Source organism: Anopheles moucheti, chromosome 2 (genome assembly GCF_943734755.1).
Source record: "Anopheles moucheti chromosome 2, idAnoMoucSN_F20_07, whole genome shotgun sequence".
Lineage (NCBI taxonomy): Eukaryota > Metazoa > Arthropoda > Insecta > Diptera > Culicidae > Anopheles > Anopheles moucheti.
In genome coordinates, this window is record NC_069140.1 from 79,656,650 (window position 1) to 79,684,138 (window position 27,489).

At 40.9% G+C, this 27,489-nt stretch overlaps 1 protein-coding gene across 1 annotated transcript in view; it reads left to right on the top strand.

The window, feature by feature from the left end:
- Window positions 1-335: 335 nt before the first annotated feature.
- Window positions 336-27,489, top strand: part of LOC128301594 (protein sax-3-like) — a 125,626-nt gene continuing 98,472 nt past the window's right edge. Inside the window, exon 1 of the mRNA XM_053038166.1 lies at window positions 336-390. The gene's annotated coding sequence lies outside the window, so the exon portion shown is untranslated. The remainder of the gene's footprint in view (window positions 391-27,489) is intronic.

Below are 27,489 nucleotides of genomic sequence, written 5' to 3' on the forward strand. Positions count from 1 at the left end.
TAACTGTACTAATAACATGTGAGGCTAGTAATATTGCTAGTAATAATAATATTTTAGACAGTCTTTGCTATGAGAACTGATTCAGATGCGATTCTCTAGTCTCGAGATTCTGTGTTCCAGATTCGAAAGGAGCGGGATTATAGAAATTTTTCCATAAAAAGCTTGAATTACTTATATGAACTACGTTGCAGCTAGTTGGCAATTAATTTGTTATTGTATTTGTCGAAAGTTTCCTCAGCATCCCTACCTATATGTAAATTTCTTAAGCTACTCTTTTTAATATGTTATTTTAATTGTACGTAATTTACTCATACCAAATTTTTCTTCCTGTTTCAGTCCTGTGTGATCTCCGGGTTGCACATCAACAACGTACATGCTTGAAAAACACACGTAAGTTTTATTTACTTTTGATGCAGCAGTGGAACATTCAATAAATAAGCCAAAATTAAAATAAGCATCCAACACAATTAAGCAAACGGTTGATAAGAATCTCCACGTAGGTGTTGGTGCTGGTAAAAGTGGCACCTCCAGCGCGGGGAGGGATATTTAAAGAGGTCGTGCACAAATCTACCGTGACGATATTCATCCGCGTTTGTCGGGACGGTGTACCACCGTTCAACCCCCGGCATTAGTGCTGGACAAACTTTTCGCGTCCAGCTGGTCGTGGCGCGCCACCATGACGCAGTATTTCATGTGATTTTTTTTCTACTCCCTACTGCTGCTGCTGCTTGCTGCTGGACAGGGCAGACCCCTCAACACCGCATGACGTGATACCAATTAATTCGCCGCCTTATGACGCCACACCGGCGCATACAACGCCAAAACTTTCCGATGAGTGGAGGGGGAGAGGTGTGGGCAAGAAATTGTGGGATACTTAATTTTAATTTCTACCAAAAGCCCTTCGGCGAAGACTTAGCACGATTTGTGCATAATTCCGCCGCTTGTTTGTAATTTCTCGTACCAACAACCTCCATGATGTTGGGTAGATAAGATTCCCGTTTTGAAAGTATTTTGCCCTTTTTTGTAATGTGTTGTCGGTGTATTCCTATTTTATTTTTGTACAATGCAGTACCACCTGTATATGAGTACGGAAGACCGCTTGATGAGTGTGAGTGATGTGTGGTTCCTGCGTATATCCCAGGGCCTTGAGACAGCTAGGAGCTAGAATACGAATTCCATCTCCCTCCCAGGGAATATTGCTGTTATTTTGCTCAAAAACCCCGACACCGACCTTAGATTTATTAAACGTTTTCGAAAAGTAAATTGGAAGCTCTACCCCGAGCTCTACAGGCATTCCAGTAAAGCATTTACGCCACCGGGTCCATCAGTCGTAGTTGTCGGAATATCCTGCTGGGTATCTTCATTGGATTTAGTAATACCCGGTCTCGCGCTATAAACCGTTTTGGGTGCGTGATGAGTGGTACCGTCTTCTAACGCAGTTTGAAATACGCAGAATTGCGTTGCGTTGTTCCGTGCAAACACATCACCCAAATCGTGAGTCGACAAAATTGATGTAAATAATCCAATTAATAGATCGCCGGTGTACCACCTAAAGGGCGCACACCGAGAACACCCCGCTCCGACCTCTGGGCGTGAATGAAGAATTTGTTTTTAAAGTGTTTGTGAGCGAAGTTGTTTGTGGAGAAGTTGTTCGGCAGTGGATGCAAGAAGAAGGTGGGTCATATCATTCGCGTGCACATTCGGGATGAGATAAATTACTCTTTTCAATGATTTGAATCAGAGTCAAAGAGTGGATTTAAAGATTTCAAACATTTACTCACTTCTTTGAGATTCATTTAAAAGTATTACAATGCATTAATGTTTTAAGCCACTCTTTTGCGTTTATACTCACTCTCACTCTCTTTCTGTGCCGACTACCAGGTCACTCAGGAGTGAGTAAAACTGTTTTATGACTCCTTTTGGATTGAAATAATTTTTGTGGCTGTGATAAATTGTTCTTTATAAATTTTGTAATGTATAATTTGTTTTAATATTAACATATTTTTTGTACATCGCCAGCGGAAAACGCTGGCTTTGCCAGTAATATCCATCAAAATTGTTTATTGCAAACCACAGTAGAAATATAATCTAATTCAAATTGTTTTTTTTACCAAGGATTGTTAAAATTAATGAAAAATGATTTATTTGTACAAGTTTGCATTCCTGGTTAAATTCATAACGAATTAGAATACGACTCTTATTTCCGGTTTTCGGTATCAAGGTGAATGAAAAAAAATTCTTGCTGTCCCTCGCTCCCCCTAATTGACCGATTGCATCCTATCGTTTTATAATATACCATTTTTACTTCCATACCATTTATTTTTTTTTTATTTTTACCATTTTACTTTCTTTACAATAAACCATTTTACATAAAAAGATTTTGATTTTCATAACAACATCATTTATTAGTTCAAATAAAGATTAAAGAGAGATCACTTGGAATAAATCATATAAAAAATTCATGGAAAATAATTCGTATATCACATCCATCCATTAATTATTCTTCATAAATTTTTAATATATAATCACACCTACAGAATTATTTGAATCCAAATGGAGTGATAAAACACTTTTACTCACTTCTATCCATCGATTTCAATCTAAAAACGAATTATCCCTCTTTTACACTCTTCCTGTTTTACTCAATGTATACAATTCAACAAGAGAAACTCACTCACTCACTAACTCACTCATTCTTACTAACCCGAAATGCTCTGGCGGGCAGTAAAATCTGAAGAGAGTGACAAAGAGAGTGACAGTTCGCTCACTCATCATCAGTGTTTACAATCTCAAAAGAGTGGCAATACTCTTTTACTCACTCTTGCAGAGTGATTATAATCCAAAGAGTGATAAACAGTGAATGAGTTTCTAGTCGGCACAGAGAGTGAGTGAGGGAGTAAAAATGCAAAAGAGTGGTTAAAGGAGTCATAAAAAAACTCTTCGTGCTGATTTATACTCATTCACTCTCTCTAAGGTTTCAACTCACTCACTCACTCTTTCTCAGCACGCACATCTCTAGTGCACATACTATCTCGCTCGAAACAACACAACACACCCCCCGTTGATCTAGTCGATTTCCGCAATGGGTCAGGTATTCGTGGCCCTTGCGTCAAATTAAAGTGTAAAAATCTTGACCACGAACAACGGCGGGGGGCAAGTGTGTCTTTCGCCGTTTGCGGTCGAGGCGGCGGAAGCCTTCCATGCTGTGAGGCATGTAATTAGAGTGTTTTAGCTAAATAATAGCATTCCCCTCCCGTAGGTTGAGTGACGAAGAGAGATACAGCGCACAACGCGTGACTGTCTTCGGAGGTGTTTGTGCGGTTATGGTTGCGGTCGTCGTCGTTCCTGTTATTGCGGAACCGTTTGCTTTGGAATTTTTGCTCTGGATGAGTGTCGCTTTTTTGACAGCCAACTCTACCTCACCCCAACTTTGCCAAGCTCGGTTTTGTTGGGGAATGCTGTGGCCAAAGCCCAACGGACAACGGATTTGGACAAGCGTCTTCCTTTTTTTGCGGTACGGAACAATGCCCGTACGGGCTGGATTGGAACACGCTGAATCACGCAGGCCCCCCAAAACACACTGACATGATATTCCTCTTTAAAATCTCGCCCCGATGCTTGTGAGGTTTGTGAGAGAGGAATAGGAGGACCGGCCGGGGGTTCGTATGTTTTTCTGGACATCTCATAGTCACGAAGGCGCTCGCGCACCGTACGATGAAGTCTCTCCGCCAAGGTGTTTGCCGATAATGGTGTCCGGTGTCCGTCCGTCCGGTGGAACTAAAACGTCAAGTGCGGAATCAATTACGTTTCGCTATTAGACGCGTGTTGTGATGCAGTGAATGCTTGTCGAATTTGGCCACACTTCTCGGGCAAAAGAGATGACTCGTCTAAGGGGTGGATGCTACGGTTAAATAGTTGTTTTGGGGTCCAAATTGTCCTGCCGCGAATGAACCGTTATCGGATGAACCAAACACTTTTTTTTCGACCAGTGTGACTTTGTGTTGTGCGTGTGGGTAATCGATGATTCATGAAATGGAGAAAGGTTGCCCCCCCCCCAAAAAAAAAACGCAAATAATGTCAAACTTTGGAATCATTCCGTTTGTTGATTCATTTTAAGGTTATGTTTTGTTTTTTTTGCTGATGTCCGTAACGTTTGCTTTTAGTATCTCCGATGAACTCTGAATCTGCTGATAGATGGGATCGGTACGGGCTCGGTTATGGCTTGATGCATGTCAATCGAATTGGAAAATTGGGATCGTAGTCGCTTTTTCTTTTTTGCTGTTTTTGCTCCGCTTCATGTCAGCACAACCTCGTGGCGGCACTCGTCAAAATGGCTCTCTTTATATAGCGTACAGAGAGGGAGTCCTGCGAGTTTGTCATGTCGTCGAAACGCCAGACTCCACTCGAACGGTTTTTGTTGTTCGTCCGTTGCCTCGGTTTATAATTCCATGCGGAAATAAGGGCACACACGCATCGGTTAAATAACTTCAACTTTAGCATGAAATAAATTCTGGACCGTTACGTACGAGTACACTACTACTGGTGTGGCCACTAGAATCATCGCACGGAAGTGTGGGAGATTTATAGGGACATTCCTGTTGCCCGTTTCTATCCAGCTCCCTTCCAAACTTCATCCAAGCCCATTCGGTTTACTACCGACGAACGAAACTCATTTATTGGACGGAACCTCGGAACTCGGATGCTATGGCTGATGAGGGGAGTACTTCTGTTGGGATGTTGTTTCTTTTTCCCCTGGAACGTTCGACGAGTCCAAAAACTCGTCCAAACCGACCCGGGCAAATAAGCCCACTTAGTGTGTGTGTTGCGAAGGAAAATGAAAATGTCCGAGCTTCAATGTCGGACGATGAAGACACCATCGGAATGGCAAACCTCCCCCCTACTTGGTTACGGGTTGATGATCAGACTAGAGACACTCGCACTCGACTCACGACTCTTTCCCCACATTCGGGGGCGTTGCCATCTTTCATACGGCCATCCTATCATCCCGTACTCCTCTAGATCTCTAGTCTCTCGTTACCATGATGGCGAAAATGAACATTTTGTGCCCACCACACCGAACACAGAGTGGCGCTTCCCGTGTTTGGAAGCGGTCGTCCGCGCTTTGGTGCCATGTCCTTGATTGCCACTGGTGCTGCTGCTTCCTAGCGTGCCTAGACCCATTGGGGAACAATTTTTCGGCTGATTCCCTCCCTACTCCCCCATGGCTTTATTCGATCATACTAAGAAGATTGCTTTCTCCAAACACTTTTTTGGTCGAAAAAAACAGGCACCGAAATCTTCTGCAGAGGGGGAGAGATCGGCAAAGTCCCGGCTTCCCAGTGATGGAACATGGCAAGCTTCACTGTGCTGGAAACTGTTTTCGTTGATTTGGCAACGAGGAAATAACCATCAAACTCTACACCATCATCTCCCTTTTACCATCGTTCTATTTTGCTCCTCACTGCTGTTGGTGTCCAACCGTTTAGATTTTCCATTGGGTTGTAGAAGGTGGTGGGGGAGGGGAGGGGGGGACTAGTGTTGAAAAATTGTCGAACCTTTTTGTGTTTTTTTTTCGGGCAAGGCCAACACCAACATTCGCTCCGAAACCCCGCAAAAAAAAGCAGTCAATGCTTCAGAACTCTGTTTTTCCGCTTTGGTATCCTTTTCGGAAAATGCCTCCTTTAGGGAGGAAAAACGATCCTCCTTTCGCATAGAGAGCGTGTGTTTGGTGTGGTGTGTGATTTCTATCCTTTGCGCCCACAATCGTGTGCATGCGTTTGCGAGGCGATGTTTTCAACCGGACGACACAAAATCGGAAAATTTATATACTTTATGCGATTTTTTCCATTAAATTAACGTTTTTCCCCGTGTGTGTGTTTTTTTTTCGTTTCTTTTTTGACAGTAGGTTTTTTGGGTTTTTTTTTACATTTTTTTGCCATAAAAAATTTCACCGATTCATCCCTGGGAGTAATTTATATCCCAGATTTGTCCGTCGTGTTCGTGTGCGCGTGAATGGGCGCGCTTGCTTGTGATGATATCGGAATGATTACATCGTACGGCCCGGTTGGTTTTGTGTTTGCGTTGCTGGGGCTGTTTTAAAGGGAGCGACAGAGAACATTCTTCTCAACCCTTTTTAATGCGTTCTAAGCGTCTGGATGTTTTTCACCATGCATATCGTCGTGGGGCTTTTTTGAGAAGTTTGTGAGGAGGAGATATTATTTTTTTCGATGTGTCCCATCCAATCAATTTTTTTTTTGGCGAAACCTTATTTTTCGCCAACAGCAGCTTCTCACTGGCTTGGTTTTGCTTGCGCTTTTGTGAAAGAATGCGTTGAATTGGGTGAGAAAAGTTTCCTCTTCCGCCGTATGAATGGAAATTCTGTTTTTGGATTGCAGACAATTTCAAACCTGATAAGAAGGAAACGATGACAGTGACAAAATAATTGTTTTATTTTTGTGTGTTAATTTGGACCGTATTAAAATTTTTTCATTTGGTATACGCTTTTTAATGTAATGCAAGTTATTTGGTTTGTAATATATATAATATTTGAAAATTATATATTTTTAAAGTTCTTGTTAATGTATTATTGTGTTATTTAACGGTTTTATAATTGTTTTACTTGTTTGAAATCTAATTTATCAAGTACAGGCAGTCCCCGAGATACGCGGTTCCTCTTATACGCGGATTAGGAGATACGCGGTTTTTGAAAATTTGACAGCTGAGCTAGTTTATAGCACAAAATCTAAGCAAAAAGATGAAAATTGGTCGAAAATATATTTTTTTGTCACATAAAACATTTCTTTCTAACTTATTTTAATATATTCTTTCTAAAAACCGCTTGATTCGCTGAACAAATTAAGTGCAGAGAAGCAACTCGACTCTGTGACTTTGAAGTATAAACGAAATTGCACCCGGTTTCGACTTACGCGGAAATTCGAGTTACGCGGATTTTTCCCGGGTTTCCCGAGGGCGGATCTCGGGGACTGCCTGTATAAGCTAGAGTTGTGTGTACTGAGTAGGAGTGCGAGAGTGAATTAAAACCTGTGAGTGAATATTTAGGTTCAACTCACTTCGAAGATTTGTTATGAATACTTCGATTAGTCTTTCGCATTTCTACTCATTCCCTCAATCACTCTCTTCTCGCGACTCACTTTTTAAAGATTCTAATCACTCAATCCGAGTGAGTAAACATCCCACCAAACGGTTATTCAAAAATAGTGAGTTGTAACTCGAAAGAGTAGTTAAAGGATAAGTGTAGTTTATTTTGTTTATGAATCTCCAAAAAGAATGTTAAATACATTCGAATACCTACAGTCACTCTTCTGCTCTGATTCATTTCACTGAATAGAGTGATTATTCTCATCTTTAATGCAAAAAAGCAATTGATTTTTTTATATTTAATCCACGAAGCTTCTATTGTCGCTTAATATACGTGTCTAATATTCACAATATATTCAATATAGGAACCAGATTGGTTTGCTATTGCTCCACTGCGATATGATTTGGTCCATTTGGTGTGTTCTATGATCGTGAAAAAAAGTAAGGGCGTTAGGAAATCATTCAAAATCCGTGATTATTTTCTTTTTTTTCATGTCTTACCGAAATTATTGTTATTTATTAGCTCGTTTTTTTTGTTGGCTTTTGTTCACCAAAACATCTTATAAGATATATCAATGTTGCGTACTGTAATTGTACATGACTTTTGCATTTACTGCACCCCTGATTTGTTATTGAAGCACTCGAAACGTTTGCACCCTTTCTTTATAAAAAAACTCTCCCGTGATGCATACATTTTTAATAAATTCTAAAAAATAAGCCGGCTTTATTCACTTGTACAAACATGGCATCTTCGTCGTAAGTTTTAAGGGAGATTAATGTTTGTTTAACCGCTGAATTGATGGTGTTTTTTTGGGAGGAATGGGTTTTTGCATTTAGATGGCCGATATTGATACACGAAGGTATGTTTTATCCAAAGTCTAGAATGCCACTGGCCATATGACACTGTTTGATGTACTGTGGTTTGAAAGCCATCTGGCTTGTCTCCTGTCGAGAAAAAAGGGTTTGAAAAAGTTATTTTCTTGAAACTAAAACGTTAACTACATTACGTACGTTTATAATATAATTGTTTACTTTAATTCCTTCTCTTAATTCCACATCGTTCGTAGTTAACAATGCCAGAACAATGGATTAAGAATATTGCTGTGTTCTCTATATTTCTCCTTGCGATTGAGCAAATTGAATTAAACGTGGTGTAGGGGCGCTTGAGAAGAGATGTTATTTTTTATTTTGCAATAGTTGTGATAAAGTGCGGCGCCCAAAAGGATCAGCGTACAATAATGTTTTTCTTTCTCCCTACAATCCATTACAAAAATAGGAATCTGTTTTTATTTGGGGGAGTAGTGTGCGAGACACCACACACAGAGGATCACGGGCTAATCCACAAAACAAACAAGTGACACTTCCACGGCCCCGAGGCTTTTCCTTTGCCGGACCGGTTGGCGTCATGACAGTGTTTTTCATTTTCTTTCGGGATAACCCACCCCGTCCCCGACATTATTTGAGTTTTACTTACACGTACACGGATGATGTATTCCTACGACTTTTAGCCCAAAGCGACTACTGTACGGTTTGCGTGTCGCCGAAGGGCGAAGAAGTTTCATGAATATGTAAAAGATATTCGGCGTATGATTTATGGTTCATTTCAATCCCGAGTCAGAGCCAGTTGTTGTGGGGGAAGATTGGATTTGGTATGTGCGTTACTAACGATTTCTCGCGATCGACCGTGTCCTGCGGAAGGGCCAATTAGTTGACTGGTGTGTGCGGGTTTAGCATATTGGACAGATCAGGAACGCGCGGTGTATTAGAATGACAATAAATTATTGTGATTTTGTCTGTTTGTTATGCACTAGTGAATATGTTTAACTTGTAACGAGGTTTGTCAATATGAATTTGTCACAGCAATCAAATGATAGTTTCAGGATAAATTAAACACGAACAATGGTTTGCTGTACAATTTATCCAGTTATGTGACAAAAAATAATAATTTGGGTATGGCACTAAAATGACATGTTATGTTTTTTAATTGATAATTGATGAATTGAATTGAATTGATTTTATAAACAATTTTGAAGCTCCGAATTTCGAAATTCAAGCTTAAAATGAATGTAGAAAAATCAGCCATTTTCAATAATAAGTATGAGTGGTATATTTTTATTTTTGTTCAACAATAGAGAACTCGATTTAAAGAAATTTAAATAAAGGACACTAAAATCACTAAACTTGTTATATTTTTTTATTGATAATTGATGAATTGAATAGAATTGATTTTATAAACAATTTCGAGGCTCCGAATTTCGAAACTCCAGCTTGAAATGAATGTAGAAAAATCAGCCATTTTTCAATAATAAGTATGAGACGTATATTTTTATTATTATTGAACAATAGAGAACTAGATTTAAAGAAATATTAATAAAGGACACTAAAATCACTAAGCATGTTATGCATTTTAATTGATAATTGATGAATTTTATTGAATTAATTTTATAAACAATTTCGAATTTCCTAATGTCGAAATTCCAGCTTGAAATGAATGTGAAATGAATATTATTATTATTATTATTGACGATAGAGAGCTAGATTTAAAGAAATTTAAATAAAGGACATATTTCAAACCAAATAAATGAGGATACTTAACAATTAAAGATATTGTTAAGATATTAAAGATATTGAAAGTATAGTGAATTATAGCACATGAATTATAGCAATGAACTGGAAGATAGACAAATAAAAACTTTTTCCCAGATACTGGACATCCTAATAAGTCTAATGACATGTTCGTATGAAGTTAATTGCAAATATTCTGATATAAATATCCTAATTGGTATAATTTATTTATTATAGTATAATTCGTTATCATCTTCTTTCCCACACTTGAGTTGTGAGCGCTGTGTTATTATATTTATTCTCAGCATTGCATTGAAATCGCATTACTTTTGGGGGGAGCCACCATTAAACCCAATCACTGACATCAATCATCTCAAACACTTCCCGTCAAAGACCCGTGGTCGTGGTTTTCCGTATCGATTGTATTCAAATTGTTTTATGGTATCTCCTAACCAGAGCTCCTTTTCATGTTAATATCAGCGGTAACATAAATTTATATGACCTGTTTTTTTTTTACTCCTTCCTTCACCGCGCCCCCGCCCCGGCCCCTGGACGGTGAAACAAGGCGGAAGATGTTTACGGGTAACCGAGTGCACGAATGTCATTCGGTTTTGCCATATTTTATTGCCTTTTACATGCATCGTTGCACGGTGCCTCTGATGCGCGCTGTGTGCCCTCCGAATACCTTACGGGTTTTAAAGCTGGAGCGCTATTCTTTTTTTTTTTGCGCCACCGAAGGAGATGCGACCAATTGTGGATTAAACAAATGTAAATAAAGCCACAAAAAAAGCTTCATAAACTATGGCATAAAATGCCCGGCCACACTGTTCCTCTTCGCCGTGCCGTGCCGTGTGTGTTGTGCACCATTATAAAACCGTCATTGTACATAAATCATCGGCTCTCGGGAAAGCATTACACCGCGCGCCGCGCACTCGCAGGCACACCTCGCGCATATGCATATGGTTCGGTCGTTTATTTTCCGAGAATCAGATCATCGCGCACGGTGCGCCGTTAAAGCGAACCCATCAGGGAACGATGTGACCGCGGGTATATATGGAACTTACCAGCATTATCCATCCTAATCCATCGTTCGGATTCTCGTCCCGGTGCCTTTGCTGTAGCGTTTCGCACTTTGTTACTGCTAGCGCGATAGTTCGCTTAGTGCGGTTTATCAATATTTAATCAACAGCCGGCGAATGATAATTATTGCTGAATGTTTGTTTGGTTGGGGCTTATTATGTCTGGCCCATGGTAAAGGTTTTCATGCACATGTCGTTTTAGAAAATGACTGGGCTCCTTCACATGCCATTCCGGGTTATTTCGGGACTTTAGTTGCGCGCATAGTTCAATGAACGAACGTCATTTTTATTGTGATGGATTTTGATGCGAACAGCATGAGGAAAATGCAGATCCAAGCAATGTGAGTATTTATGCTATTGCGCAAGCAGCTTTCTTCACGTGTGTAAATGTTTCACTTTTCGGTACATTACCAAGGTACAGAGGAAGGGGCTTACTAGCCAAAATAATCCATAATATGTTGCAGAACAATAAATTGCCTCTCAGCAATACTGTCTGTCTGTTGTTTAGGAATGAAAAAAATGCCTTTTAGTTTTGGTTTTCAAAATTTTAATACTTTAGCGTTTTAATCTTTGCAATCTTAAGGTTTATGCTAAGCCAAGAGAATGTGCTCAACTGAATCAAGAATTTTAAATTTAGTATGTTTTAATCAATTCTTAGAAACACATTTTTGTTATAAATAATTATTTTTAGAAACAAAAATTTGTGTCATTCGGAGTTGTTTGACAATTCATGACTAATTAAAAAAATATGCCTGCTGCTGAATAACTCTTAATACATAACGAATATAATTTTGAGCAAAACTAAAGGCACTCTTTGACATATACTGTACAAGGCAGACCCCGAGATATGCGAATTCGGAGATTCGCGGTTTTTGTAAATTTGACAGACGAGCTAGTTTATAGCACAACATCTAAGCAAAAATTTAAAAATTGGTTGAAAATATCTTTTCTTGTCACGTAAAACATTACTTTCTAACTTATTTCAATGCAATCTTTCTTAAAATCGCCTGATGCGGTGAATAAATTAAGTGCAGAGAAGGAAGTCGACTCTGTGACTTTGAAGTATAAACGAAATTGGACCAGGATTCGACTTACGCGGAAATTCGAGTTACCCTTTCCAGTTTCAGTTCCAGTTAGTTTCTTTCCAGGTCTTTTATCTCGGGAACTGCCCGTACTTCTTATTCGCGGATTAGAAGAAACGTGTTGTTTTTATTTCACAAATCAACTAGTTTATGGCACAAATTTTAAGTAAAAAGATTATATATTGATTGAAAATGTTTTGATAAAAAACTATTTTGTTTTTAATTAGTGTCGACGGACGTCTGTAACAACGAAGTATAAACGATATTGCACCTAGAATGCGAGATACGTGGATGAATCGCGGATTAGAGCAGTCTGCTATAATACAGCCTTTTCTTGAGCTATAAAAATATATAACATGAGCTTGAATAATTATAGCATATCATCAGTGACATGCAGTCTACATGCTATTCTTCCAATGAATCACCTCACAAGAAACCTGTGTTCACGGTATCAATGACTGTGTTCGTGCAATTAATTCAATTGCTCAATTGTTTCGAGCCAAATAAAATGTAATAAAATTCGCTTACACTAAGATGAATTTCTGCTTCCCCCGCACGGCGGCATCATCATGATCGGCCGTATAATTGCTGTGACTTTCTGCATCATTCGGCATATTTTGCTGCGCCGCGCGGTTGTTTACGCGCTTTGTTTGCGGATGGAGAAGAGTGTTTGATCCGCTTCTTCCTGTTGGTTGTGTGCCGTGATCCCATGTGTGTGTATGATGTTCCAGGCCCGTCCGTCTGGCAAAACATGCTGGCAGTGCACAACACACAACGCTCTCGCTCTCTGTTTAGCAGGAAATGACTGACAGACCCTCGTTTCTTTCCGTTGATTCGTTTATTTTCTGCCTGCACAAATTTAATTTGCATCGTGGATGAGAATGTCTTCTATCTGCTGATTGATTCGGCTCGGTTCGATCCACCTAAAGCATTGGGTGTTTATGATTTTTAAAACGTATTTTTTTATGTTTCTGCAACATCCCACAGGTTTTGTGTGTTGGGTGAAAGTCTGAATAATTCGGAATGGAAAGTTAAACAACAACGGTAGCTTCTTGCTGGCGTTTTTTTTGGTGTCCAAGGGTGACAAATTATCTTCAAGCGTTTAATTGACATTTCTTTTTTGTGTGCCATTTTCTGCAACGATCATAAAGTTTTGGCATGAATGAAAGAGGTGGTGCCACATCGTTTGAGTGTAGGGGCCTTTCCCTGCTCATTATCGGCAACCATCATCATCAGATGCTGCAACGCTCACGGCCCAGAAAGAGTGTCCCTTTCGGTGGTTCTGCCATCCCATTGCTTTCTTCTCTTCCGATCCCTTTTTCCTTTTGATGCCCTTGTGTTGACCGTTTTTCAGTGCTCTCCAGTTAGGGCTACGGTTCACTGTCACCACCACCCGTATGTTGTCAGAAATATGAAATTGAGCATAATTCTCGTTTTTTTTTCATTTCGTTTCGTTTGTCTTCTTCGGCTCTTGTCCACCGAGGAGCGGGAAAAGCAAGAGGGCATGAAGTCGATTTTTTCGTTCGAGACTCTGTGTGAAATTCTTGATCCGGGAGATAGAATGTGCACTTCCACCACATGGTTGATATTTGCGCGTCATCTCACTGTTTTGGCCCCCCTGGTTATATACATGCCGCTGGTGAGGTTGAGCGGAACCATACGGTGCAAGCGCAACCAGTCCTACTACTAGCACACATTCTGGTGACATAAATACAACGGTGCTGAATAGTCCACGGCACGGACGGCACGTGGTGTGTCTCGCGACACATGGTGTTGACATGCTTGGGTTGGAATATTTTTCGTTGCGCCCCCGGTACATCATATGCAGCATCGGTAGAGCGCAATCATAATTGCTCCTAAATGACTTCTTCGAACACACCATCCTTCGCCCTCTTTCTGGTGCGAACGTTGGAGAGGGGTTGGAAAAAGAAGCACATTAAGCAGCCATCCTTTCTCTCCCCTTGTCGTGGATATCATCTCTCGCCCCGCCCCGCAAAAGTCGATTGCAATAGGGACACAGTGGCGCAGCATATTGGAACAGCAGCGCATAAATGTCAAGCGTCATCATTAATAATGCTCTGCAACAGACTCTAAATTTTGCACATCCTTCTTCTCACTGGCCGCCGTCTCGGGGGCGCGCGCCGCACCGTGATGAACGAGGGGGGCAGCATGACACACAGAGGGAGTTCAATTATTATTGTCAGCAGCAGGAGGCAACATTTGAGACCATTGATATATACTGCGCCAGACAATGAAAGAGGGAAACGGGCACAGTTTGTACACAGGAGGACGACGGACTCATATCGGTGGGAGGAGGATGTTGTTGAGTGAATTTCTTTCTCCGCCCTTATGATTGTGCTTTGGTTTGCGCGTGGACAGCAGTGAAGTTTAATTCTCAATACTACAAATCAAATACCAGCTGTTGCTACTGTTTAGTACCTGTTGGTGTACAGAACGGGGGTTCTGCCGTTCATGGTGATATAGAATGCGAGAATTACTTTAACATTTTGGATATTGGAAATTTACTGAGAGTATTATTGCAATCAGAGACATTTCAAGGAGAGCGATATCCGTAGGTTCGTTCGATCTGGTTGGGCAGGCTGGGGGTGTATTGCTAGCGGAGCCGGTCTTTACACGACAGACAGGACCTGTCCAAAATCCCATCTGGACCGATCCTCCGTACGCGAGACTGACTATCCAGGTACGGGGAAATATAAAGTCAAACAAAGTCAGAAATGGAAGGCTTTTAGACCGTTTGAGGTTACACAAGTCGAAAAATTTGACTTGTGCATTAACTGTCTGTCTGACAGATATTTGGCTTGAGTTAAATTTGAGTGTGTAAACGTGGTTCAAGCCCACGATCTCTGCCAAGCAACGATTATTGTTGGGTAAAGCAGATTCAGATTCATGAATCTGGATGAATCTTTAAATCAAATGAATGAATCTGAATTTCTATTTGAAGGATTCATAAATTATCAAAGATTCTTAATTAATTTTTTTTTCGTTAGAACGAGCTGGCCGTATCGGCAATTAAGAATTCATTATTAGTTTTGGAATCTATAACTATTTACAAAACAAAGCTTAGCTGCCTTATTCCGCTTAATTAAGCCTTAATTAATTGTGTGTCTTAATTATGTGAGTATATTTACAAAACTGATTTCAAAATGACATTTGTTCAATTTCTGCTCTGTTCGATTAAAAAGTTGCACAATTTGTTACCAAAAATACTAATTTCACGAGCAAAAACAACAAAAATTAGAAAATCAAATTTCCTAGAGATTCATGACTCTTTTAAGAGTCGAATTCTGATTCGACTGACTTCTCGTTATAGATTCATGTGAATGATTCTTCGTAAAAGATTCATTAAGCACAATACTAGTACAGTATTACAATAGTACTAATACTAGTACTAATTTTACAATTTGTAACAAATTACATGTGCTGACCAGTTTGCGGAAATAGTATGAACATGTAAACACGATCAAGTTATTCTGTTCATTAAGCGCAAATCGCTGTGCAAATAGTATGAGCGTGTATACCGGCCTTTACGTTCGTTCCCCATTTCAATATAACAGTATATTTTGGGATTTGATCACAATAAACATTTCATTAGAATTCGCAGACTTTCTATAAATTCTGAAATTAAACGAATCAAATGATGCATACGTAGACGAAGTATAAAAAAACATCTATATCCACGTATCAACTATTAAACACCTTCAGGACTTTAATCCTTACAAGCAGATCGTTCCAATGCTTATAACCGCCCGACGTATAGTTGATTTAGCAATTTGAGTGACTTTTGTTACTATAATGAACAATAATGAACAATAATGAACACAAATGAGCTACTTTGAGCAACTATTTCGGAACGGAAATAACTATCTTGTAGTCGAAAACCGGAGGCGTTGAGACCCCTTCTTAGTCATTAAGAGTAGTGTTACACTCAAATAAAAGTAAGAAGACGAAGAAAAATTAGGAATCGACGAATCCAAAACCGAAATTTCTCACGCATATTTCTTTTATGTAGTTGCATTGTTTCTTCATTTTATCATCGGTTATCTTATCAATGGCGATGTTGTGCTGTGGACCATCAGGTTTGAGCTGGACCAACAGCAAGTGCATTGTGCAAATGTTAATTAAAAACAAATCCAACCATTATCTTAATTGCGCTAATGAACGGTCTTAGCGTTGTCAATTATCTACCTCGTAAAGCCCTTCCTGGTTGTACCGATGGGGGGGCTTTTCGCTGTTGTTGTCGTTTGAAGTGATTAATTAAAATGAAATCTCACCGAAATAAAATCCACATTTAACAATCCTGCAACCTGAACCTGCAAACCCCGGCAAAACAGGCGCTTATCACGAAACGTCGCCAGGGAAACGCTTTCGACCACCCAATAAGGCCGGTCGACTGCTGCTGCTGCTGCGGATAATCGATGCGAAAATCGCGCGGCACCTTTAACGCACCTCTCTTTTATCTCGAATTAATTGTGGTTTTGTGGTGGGGAAGTGAACAAGAGTGCGGGCACACCGGGGTGCAGTAGTGCAAACGAATTGAATATTACTGTGCGCTTAATGGCTTGCAGCAAAACCGCACCACAGTTAGTTCTTGCTGTTGTGTGTTGCTAGCGTAAATTGCATCCTTTGCTGATTATCTCGTTGCCGTAATCAAAGCTGAACACAACGGTGTTTGTGTGTGGTGCTCCCATTGCTTCGAGCGACATGGCGTATAAAATGCCTCATTTTACGGACTCCGATCGGACAGCATCCGGTTCAGTTTTGGGGGGAAAGGCACCAACTTCTTCTATTCCGCTCGGAATGTAAATGTTCTTAAGGGAAATTTGTTAATATTTAAATGACGCTCCTGATGCTGTCTCGTGTTTCTTGTAAGCAAGAGCTTTCCAGTCTATTGGCTCCAGTGGATTTGTTGTAGTTTCTATGTCTATACCAGGGGTCTCCAAACTACAGCCCGCGACACTTTTGCTAATGTTACCATCTTAAGAGATTATCTTATTTAAAAATAAAAGTTATAATATTTTTTTTATCATTTAAAGTTATAGTTTATTAATATTCAACACTAGAAATTGCCGTGACTCGCGGGTTAATGTACGTTACAGTAGTTTCAACTAGAGATCTCAATAACGACTCTTTTTGGTGAGTTGACTCTGAGTGATTGAGTCATTATAATGAGCCAACTCGTTTAACGACTCTCTTGAGAGTCAAATAAAAATTTGCTACAACACAAGACTTACACAAACGTACAAGAAAACGGGTCTTTCAATCGATTTTATTTGTAGCGGACGACCTCCCAACGGTGTAAAATTATGATTCCTTGGTTAATTATACTCCATACGACGAACACTTCAAATATTTCACACAGAGCCATCCAAAAACTTTTGTCTTCTGGCCTTTATGCAAAAAAGATATTTAAATCGCCACAAAAAGTTACACGCGCTGTTTGTTTTGAAGCTGTATTGGTTCATTTTCGTTTCATTTTCACTCATTTATACTCTTTTCGTAAACGATTCTCCGACGACTGGTGACAAGTGAGTGAGTGAGTGAGTCAAACGATGTTGTTGTCGTTCGTTTCAAGTCGCACAAAAATGGCAAACCGCGGCCACTGGTAAACGCTCATGAGTGAGTAAAACAAAAAAGAGTCGTTAAAACTTCGTGTGACGAGTGAGTGCAACTCCCTCGTACGTTTCAACTCACTCACTCACTTTTACTCACCTTGCTCATAGCTAGTTTCAACCAACTGCGGCCCGCGGGCTGAAAAGTTTTGACGAACCCTGGTCTATACGGACGAGTAACTTGATCATTAAATTGTAGAAGATACTCCTTATCATTACCCTAGAAATTGAGAAATTATGTAGCGCTTTCGTTTCATTTTTTTATTCGTTAATAAATAAGTTCAAGTTACTCATATCACATCATAGAATTCATTACACGAACATCATCTGCGAACAGTTCTCTCGTCCCACCTAATCTAATATTCTAGGTCACTTAAAGCTCTCATTGTTTTCTTCACGCAAACGTAATTAGTTCACTTACCAATGCACTTTCTTTAATTTTATTTGTTGTTTTGTCTAACAGTATTTCCTCTATATTCACGCAATTGTTTTGCTTTACGATGTAAACTCGGCAATGCGTTTGTTTGGCACAGAAAAGAAGTGTTTGTTTTTATTGCTTACTTGTTTCGGACGGAAAATAAGTCCATTGTTTTAAGCTGTTAATTGGTTTTAATTATTTCGTTTGAAATCTGTTCTTTGTGGTGTGAAAAACTTTCGATAAGATGAGATTTATTGTACTAATTAAAATTGCTCTTGTTTTATTTTAATTTAAAGAAAAAAGTATCAAATTTTTGAAAAAAAAAAAATTCTGGGTTGTCTAATGCTGAGTTTTGAAATTATTCAGGCCCAACAATTCGTTCCACTGCGATGGAAAATTGATTGCCGAAAGGTTTGAAAACAAACATGTGCTTTAATTGAAGATGTTTGTAGTGACGATGGTCCCTTGTGTGTGTTATAGCACATCTCACCATTTAAGGTTAACCACTGAATTTACTTCAATCACTCGAACCACACGCACAATCGGCTATAAAAACGTACCTCCCTTTCAACCGGCGTTGCGGACAAACAGACGGACAGACACGGATAGGGAATGATTGTTGTGTGAGCGTTATGGGTTTATTTCGTTCGCTCTATTCAAAACAATCGGTATCAGTGGTAGGGCCATCGTCCAAGCGTTGGAGCCAAAACTGGAGAAGACAGCGACACGACGGAACGGTTCCTCAAATTTAATAATAAAATAAATGTACGTCGATCATTTTACCACCGGCCGCCACACCGAGAGAGGGTTGGACGCTTCTTCAATTGCGGTGTCATATCAAACCGCTGGAAACCGCTCTCTAGGAAGACGCGGCAGCCCAAGTAAAATGCGTCCGGGCGACCGCGACCACGAGAGGCTTCAAACGCCTTACCAACAACGCCTTCGCTCATCGTTTTGACGTTTTCAATGCTTACGAGTAAATTATGTTTATTTATGTTTAAAACATACATTCACGCACTGCCGCACGGGGTGACGGGTTTTGTTGTGCCTTCCTTTTGGCCGGTCTCGGAAACCGATTCGCCGCCCCATTCCTCCCTCTAGGGGTGGAACTGCAGAGGATTACCGTTCCCTTTCTGCTGTTTTCTTCCATTCTCCATGCTGCTTTTTCAACCCGCTCCCGTTGCATTGCTTGCGTTTTTCCGTCAAAAAAGGCCATTAACCCCCTTTATTGCTTTATTTTTCTTGTTGCTTCGGGTTACACATTTCTCTATTTCAAACGTGTTCTATTGCTCTATTGTGTTCCCCGTGTCCGTTGATTGAACCCGCCCGGGTGTGTTTACATCCCACCCACCCGATGTTTGGGGGGTGTCTGGTGCATGTGATACGTAATCGATTTTCTATTCTCCCCCCGTTTTTTGTTGTTTGTCATTATTTATGTTGGAGAATATATAGGTAGGTTTATAGGTGATGCCCATCTAGTTTGTTGTAGGTAAATTGTTCCCCTGCTTGTGGTGGAACCATAGTGGTTTTGGAGAAGGAGCAACATTTTTAATGGCTTAGCAATAGTAATAAATTTCTGCAACACAGAATAACGATCCTTTTTAAAACTTAGTTATGCATTTTGATGTACTTCATGTATCTCTGCATCTCACGATATTTCTTCTAGTCTTCGGGGTTCTTCAAACTTTTCAGGCATTGATTGAAACTGGTGGTGGGTCATATGATACATTTCTCGAGCCCGACCTGGAATCGATTCCGACTCGTGGGTGCAACGTGTTCCGGTCGGAGTCGGGTCCAAGTAGGTTCAGTAGGTTCGGTAGGTGGAAGGATTCCGATAGGTGCAAGTTGCCATAAGTGACTCCGACCTGTGGGTGCAGCGAGGTTCGAGCTGCAACCTGGCTGTTACTGGATTTACAGAACCTACTCCGACCCGAATTCGTTGCACCCACAGGTCGGAGACGCTATTAGTAGCTTGCACCTACCGAACCTACCGAATCTACCGAATCTATTGAACCTATTGAACCTACTTGTTCCCGACTCCGACCCTAACTCGCTGCACCCACAGGTCGAAGTCGTTTGTGGTAGCTTGCACCTACCGAACCTACCGAACCTATTAAATCTACTGAACCTACTTGGACCCGACTCCGACCCCCGAACTCACTGCAAGGGTCGGAGCCGCTTGTGGCAGCTTGCACCTACCGGACCTACCGAACATATTGAAAATAATGAACCTACTGCAAGGGTCGGAGCCGCTTATGGCAGCTTGCACCTACTGGACCTACCGAACCTATTAAAGCTACTGAACCTACTTGGACCCGGAAACGATGCACTCACTGGTCGGAGTCGCTTATGGTAGCTTGTACCTACCGAATCTACCGAACCTACCGTACCTAGCGTACCTACCGAACCAATTGAATCTTCTGAACGTACTTGGACCCGACTCTGACCCGAACTTACTGCACCCAAGGGTCGGAGTCACCTATGGCAGTTTGCAATTACCGGAATCTTTGCACCTACCAAACCTACCGAACCTACCGAACCTACCGAACCAATTGAATCTTTTGAACCTACATGGACCCGATCTCCGACCCGAATTCGCTGCACCCACTGGTCGGAGTCATTTATGGCAGGCTGCACCTACCGAATCTATTTGTACCTCCGGGTCGACTCGAACCTACTCGGGTCGCTTACGGATGGCTCCGACCCGGTAGGTTCGAGTCGACCCGTGCATCACTAGTTGAAAATACCTTAATTGGGGGCCATTTTCACAGAGGCTTGGAGGCTCTTGAGGGCCGCAGCTTGGAGAACCCTTCTCTAGCCAATAACATTCAGTGCTGGGAATTTAAAAAAGTTTTTGATAAATTCACAATAAGTGAGAAAGTAATCTAATGTCTACAACATTAAAAGAGAAAAGAACGTTTCATTTCAACGATATCTTTATTCTCAATCTTAACTGAGCGTTGCGTAGAAGTTAGAAAGGGTAACGTTGTTTAGAAGGTGGAGTTCATATCATTCTGGCCACACCTGATACCCTGTGCTTAACCCGAAGAAAATTGTGGAAGGTGGTACCATTGGCATCCGAGAAAGTTAATGGAAACTTCCAATACTGCTTATCGCATCTTCGCTTGCCGGCTTGACTCTTAGAACCCTGTGGAAGGTAACGATTATGTCTTATAAGATTGAAGACGCGCTGCAACTCCGTGTTTTAGAAACGTGCCCGAACCAATGATGAAGGATTTCACCATTTTCAGGACACAAACACACACACACGATCCTTTTGCTCGTATCGCCGACCCAGGCGCGCTAGTATTTCATGCCAAGGGTTTGGTGTCGGCAACCGAACAATATCTACCCCGGGAGAGAGGGGTTACGCGTCCAAAAGGATTCCCCGATGGTTATATCGTCTCTCGTCGGTGGAGAAAGCAGCAGTTCTACCTTGAATGTGAGGGAAAAATAGATGAAACCTTCCTTGGCTTACTGTGAAAGGCGTCATTAGGTTTTATGTGCCCAATCGGTAGAAGCGAAGGTAAGATAACGGAAATAGATAGGGGCGCGGCAAGTGCGAGCGTAAGGATAGATAGGTATTTTATTTCACGTATTTTCAGAATCCGACCGGGTCCGCACAAAACTACGCAGTGTGTGTCCTCGTATGTGTGGAAGATCCAGACGGAGCAGACACACGGCGATGATGAAAGATGGCACTTCTTCAGACCGTTGAGAGACTCATCGTCAACGTGTGTCCAAGGGAAAAGGTGGCGCAGTGCTTGAGCAGCAATCTCGTAACTTGAAGATGGCGCCGTATCCGGGTGGTGAGTGTGGCGGAGACTCACCAATCCACTTAGGACAAAAATGTGGAAAAATTGTTCCCAAGATAAGAGCACCGCTTTGCAATGCCATATGTGTGCGCTGTGTGTTCTTTATTGTGGGAGTAGTTAGTTCGCAGCAGCAGTTCGTGCTTTAGTTTTTCGGTTCCCTTTCGGCCCCGATAGTGAAAGGGCCCCGGTCCCCGGGCGGGACGACTCTTCGTTAAGCTCTAGCGAAAAGGTAAAGGATGACTAGAATTGATCGTGCCCCGGTCTTTGATCCACCGTTTATTTCGAGTGGCTTTGAGAACTGAGCAATGGTTAAAGGAGGTATCTGGTGCTAGCGCAGTGTGGGGAAAGGTAGCAAAAAAGCAGAAAGGAAATGTAAATGATATTCTCTTACTTTAAGGCCTCAGGTATATGCGGCAATGATGAAGGTGGGAAAAAGGGGGGGGATCACGATAGTGTGTTGGAGAGGGCAATTAAAATAAAGTTACTAAGTAAGGGATTTAACGTATGCTTTGGCGAAAATGGTTCTCCATTCTTATGGTGGAAGCTTGCTGCAGCGTTCTTGGGTTATATTATTCCGGAAGGGATGGAAGGAAAGCTCATTTCCCTTCGATTTACGACACGACGGAACGCTTAGAATGGTGTCTCCTGTAATGGGAGCAGCATAACTAACAGGTTAAACCAATGTGCATTTTTATGGCGACGCTTATGACCATAAGTGTCCAGCAAAAGTGTTCCTTACGCGTGATGATGGCAGTTTTTTATACGACTTTCAGTTAACGGAGCTCTCACTATGCTCGAGTGCATTTATCTGATGGAAATTTACTTGGTGGCTGCGTTAAACTGCTTTACGCTTACGAGGCGATGATGTTCCTCGCGACTGCTGTCACCAAGCCCCGGGATGTTGAGTAATGTACCTCTCAGAACCCTTCAAGCAAACCTTGAAGCCGAACAGGTTTTTGTGGACAAGAGATGTCTTCCAAAATCCATTAATTTCCTGAGCGCCTATATCGACGCGCTTGCTTGATGCTCCGGTCGTGTTATGCATTTGGAGATTCGAGAGTGTGATTAATGGAGTCACAGGTGCCGAGAATTTACTTGGCGTTAGCGATAGCAGCAAAAGGGACCACAGCGACCCGTGGTACGTCTTGGCTATCACTTCCTGGGAAGCATCGAAATCTTCCCGCCCGTAATACCGAAATCACCTTAAAAGTGAAACACAAACACACTTCAGAGATCATTTTCTCGAAGGCCCATCATTCAGAAGCCGCCAAAGAGAACATCAAAATAAAAGGACAGCAAACAAAGTGTGCGACCCTCTCGGATTGGTTTTGCTGGTGTTTTTTTGCGTGTCCCTCCCGCGGCTATTTACCGAAGAATCCCTGGCTTCTTCGCGGCCCAGTAGAATTAAGGCCCAGGGGTTTTTTTTTGGTTGAAGTCGTCCTGTTTATTTTGTTGTTGCTGACGTTTTAAAATTCCCTTCCGGGCTATGAGAAGAAAGTCTCTGTGGCCAAAATGTGAGTGGGGGAGGGGGGTTGCAGAAGATCGTTAAGCAAATCTAATTTCCCAATGTGGATGGCAAAAACGAACCACACCGAAAGTGAGTGAAGTAGCGAGCAAAAAAAAAAATTGAATGCAAACATTCCTTGTTGATTCAATTTAACGCCAATTTGAAGGATAAAACCATTTTTCGCTCAGGATGTTGGTTTTTGGTCCTTTTTGTGAGCTGTTGTTTTGGGGGGTGGAGAGGGCACAGGTAGATATTAAGTGTCTCGGCGGTCCCCGGTAAAATAGGGAGACTTTGGGTTTATTTGGTTATGTGGTACTTGGGTTTTCGGGAACCGATATCCATAAACCTGGTTTATTTATCGTGATTATTTTTTGTTTGGTTCTTTTGATGAATTTCGTTTAGTTTTATCGCAAAATCTTTATGATATAAGCGTGGGGGGCTTATTTTATTCAATTTACCTAGACACGTGCTTGTTTAGTTAGTTAGGTATAAAATAATTCAAAGTTGGAATATGATTTGTTTCTTGAATGTCTCTTTTCTAACGATTGCGGAAAATTTAATTAGATTTTTGTTGGAATAAATTCTATTTTTGGAGTCGAAAGAAGACTTAGAATTGAAGTGAATGACTTAAACGCATGAATATTTTTTAGGAAATGAACTACAGGAATGAACTCTATTCTCCTCTCTCTCGCTCTTTACTGTACTGTATCCTCGAGAATACGCGGTTCCTTTTATACGCCGTTTTTTTTTTGGAAATTTGACGGCTGCGCTAATTTATAGCACAACATCTAAACAAAAAGGTTGAAAATTGGTCGAAAATACTTTTTTTTGACTTATAAAAGATTTCATTCTAACATATTTTACTGTCTAAATCTGATATTTCTAAAAATCACCAAATTCGGTGAATAAATTAAGTCGCAGAAAAGGAAGTCGACTCTGTGACTTTGAAGTATAAACAAAATTGTACCAGGATTCGACTTACGCGGATTTTCCCGGGTTATAGGTGGTCCGTTATAATAGCGTATCTCGGGGACTGTGTGTAATATGTACTCCATTCTAAAGAAAACACAAATAATTATTCAGCAATTAATGAAACAAATCCATAATAAGTAAACTTGTGAATCCTACAGAATCTTCCTCATCATATCACTACCAAATTGTTGTGATTCATCTCACAATACAGTCAAATGTTTTCTCTTCCTTTTTTTGTAGAGTGTATCAAATGCAATGGAATATTTTCTTGTCTTTGTCAGAAATAAAATTTATTACATTAAGGCGCGTGTGTCGCTATGAAAACCAGCTTGTACAAATTTATTCAACCCCGACGAGTCTTGGTAATAAAATTTTATTACTTTCTTACTTCTGGCATATTCAGCAATAATGTGATGCACGTAAGCCTCGCCTCACTCGCTACGAAATGGCCACCGAAAGCAAAAAGGGGTTTTAAAATAATGACAAATCTTATGACATAAAATTAAAGAAAATAACTCAAAACTTCAAACGGCTGAGCCTCCAGTGGAAGCACATGTGGTGTGGAATCTAATGTGTTATTAAAAATCAATTATATTCTCAACGGGAAGCCAATGTTTGCGCGGAGGCTTCTTGTGGTCGCGGTGGTAGTAATTTTAAATGAAAAACAGTAAAATCTCGTTGGGTGAAAAATTTTCCTCAGGCTCACCGTCGGAAACAAACGACATCGATCCCGGGAGAACGATCCGATGTGTCGTAGTAATTCATGAAAAAGTGGCGTTTATGAAGATTCTTTCGCACCTCTTTTCGGGGAGGTTAGGGGCCGATCGGAAAGAAAAAGACCCCAAGGAGTACGACCTCTAATCGGCGTGTTTCTTCTGGTAGCAGCCACCACGTGATTGCAAGAGCGCGGGTTTGAACGATCCCCGCTACAAGTTGGTAGGAAATTTATGCGATTGTTTATTAAAACGTACCCCACGGTCACATTTAAGCGCGAGAGAATCGGTCGTTATTCGTGTTTCCTTCCAATATGGCTTACCGCAGAGCGAAACCCCTCGCACGGGCACAGAAAAGAATAAACTGAATCGTTTTTCTTTCGGGTTTTGTGTGAATTTGGGACCGGAGCAGCGTGGTGACGGTTTAAAACGTCGGTTTGTTCGTTCTTCCTCTGGAGTTTGCCTGTTTCTGTGTGTGAATGCATATGACCATACCATACCGAGACGCGGCACCAGCATATCGTCAATGAAATTCTTCTCAACTCTGGTTAGAACCATTAAAAATAATCGGTGGCAGCGTTACCATATGTTTCCGTTGCCGGACGGTGTAAACTATAAAGGAACACGCTCAAAATGAAATGAGAAATGAGAAAGGGAAAAACAACGGAGGAAGCGAAGACACACAATTTAAACAAGATTCTACCACCGACCTGCCGCCCGCAGGGCATGTGCCAACCGATGGGTAACCCATTTTTGGGTTGGGACTCTCTTGAGCTTACAAGTGTGCGTATGCGTTTGTGGTCAAGATAAAGGAAACGATTTTTCTTCGGCAATATGTCCAAGTGAACCAACCCGAACCTCGCTCTGTGACATGTGAGGAAATATATTAAGACGGTGCTCTTGTTTTATACAAAAACAAAATAACATTTTGCACAACTTCAGTGGAGTTTGTTGCATTTTGTACAGCGCACAGTAACGGATGAAACATTCCTATCACTTGGATTTCAATGTTTCACGCACTCGCCCTTCTACGGAAGAATTTTATTACCGAGCTAAAATAACCTTTGCTAACAACTCCTCCCGCGCCTGTTTGACCTCTCTGACCGTGAAATGATAATCCTTTTGTGGTGTTTTATTTCGGTTCTGACTTTGACGAGCGAACCTCCTCCGCTCACACACAGCTGTGAAAGAACACAGCAAATTCAAAATTGTTTGGAAAAGTCCGTCGTTTTAAATCGACCGGAACGCCGGAGCATATGGTTGGTTTTGTTATTTTTGGCAGGGCAGAAGTGTTATTTTGAATTTCTGGACTGGTCCATCACACTTTGGACGACGTCCGTTTGAAGGAGGATTTTTCAAAATTAGAATTCTTTGTTCTTCTTCGCTGAATATTGTATATTCTTTCGGAGTTGTGGAATATTAAAGAAAGGGGAATTCATTCGGGTATTTGTAGAATAGATTGAAACATTATATAGGGTAGTTATACTTTAATCCGTTTATACCCATAAGCCTCCTCAGAAATACGTCTTTGCCTAGAATCTGAAGAGGAGAGCCGTATATAAATATGTATGTCGAAGTCTGACAAATATGGCAAGGGTTGCCGTTTTATCTGAAATATTTATCCAAACATTTATCTGGAATATTCTTCAAGGATCTCCTGACATAATGAGTCAAGATCCAGTCAGAACAAAGTCTGGCGTGGTACTTTTTGCAGGAGTTGGCAACTTCTTCAATCAATCACAGAGTGAGTTCTATAAGCAAACAAAATTTACTTTTTCGTTGATCGTCAATCGCAAAGGAACCTTCTTAGGAAGCAATGAGGAAGTCGTAAAGGCGCTGAGCTTAATGATCAAGATTTTTAAGATCGTCCAAATCTGAGGAATTGCCGAAGGAAGGATTGTCGAATATCAGCGCAACATTTATATGAAATGTTCTTCAAGGATCTCCTGACATAATGAGTCAAGGTCCAGTCCAGAACAAAGCGCTACTTTCTGTCTGGCGTGATACTTTTTGCAGGAGTCGGCAATTTCTTCAATCGACCACAGAGGAGTGAGTTCTATACGCAAACAAAATTTCCTTTTCGTTGATCGTGAATCGTAAAGGAACCTTCTTAGGAATCAATATAATGTTGGAAGTCGTAAAGGCACTGAGCTTATTGATCAAGATTTTCAAGATCGTCGAAATCTGAGGAATATGGCAAGAATTACCGATCTTCAGCACAACGTTTGTCTGAAATGTTCTTCAAGGATCTCCTGACATAATGAGTCAAGCTCCAGTCCAGAATAAAGCGCTACTTTCAGTCTAGCGTGATACTTTTTGCAGGAGTTGGCAACTTCTTCAATTGACCACAGAGTGAGTTCTATAAGCAAACAAAATTTCCTTTTTGGTTGATCCCTCAATCGCCAAGAAACCTTCTTAGGAAGCAATATAATGTGGAAGTCGTAAAGGCCCTGAGCTTAATGATCAAGATTTTTAAGATCGTCAAAATCTGAGGAATATGCCAAGGATTGCCGAATCTTCAAGGATCTCCTAGCATAATGAGTCTAGGTCCAGTCAGAACAAAGATTTTTAAGATGCTCGACTCTTCATCTACATAAGATGGGGACGATA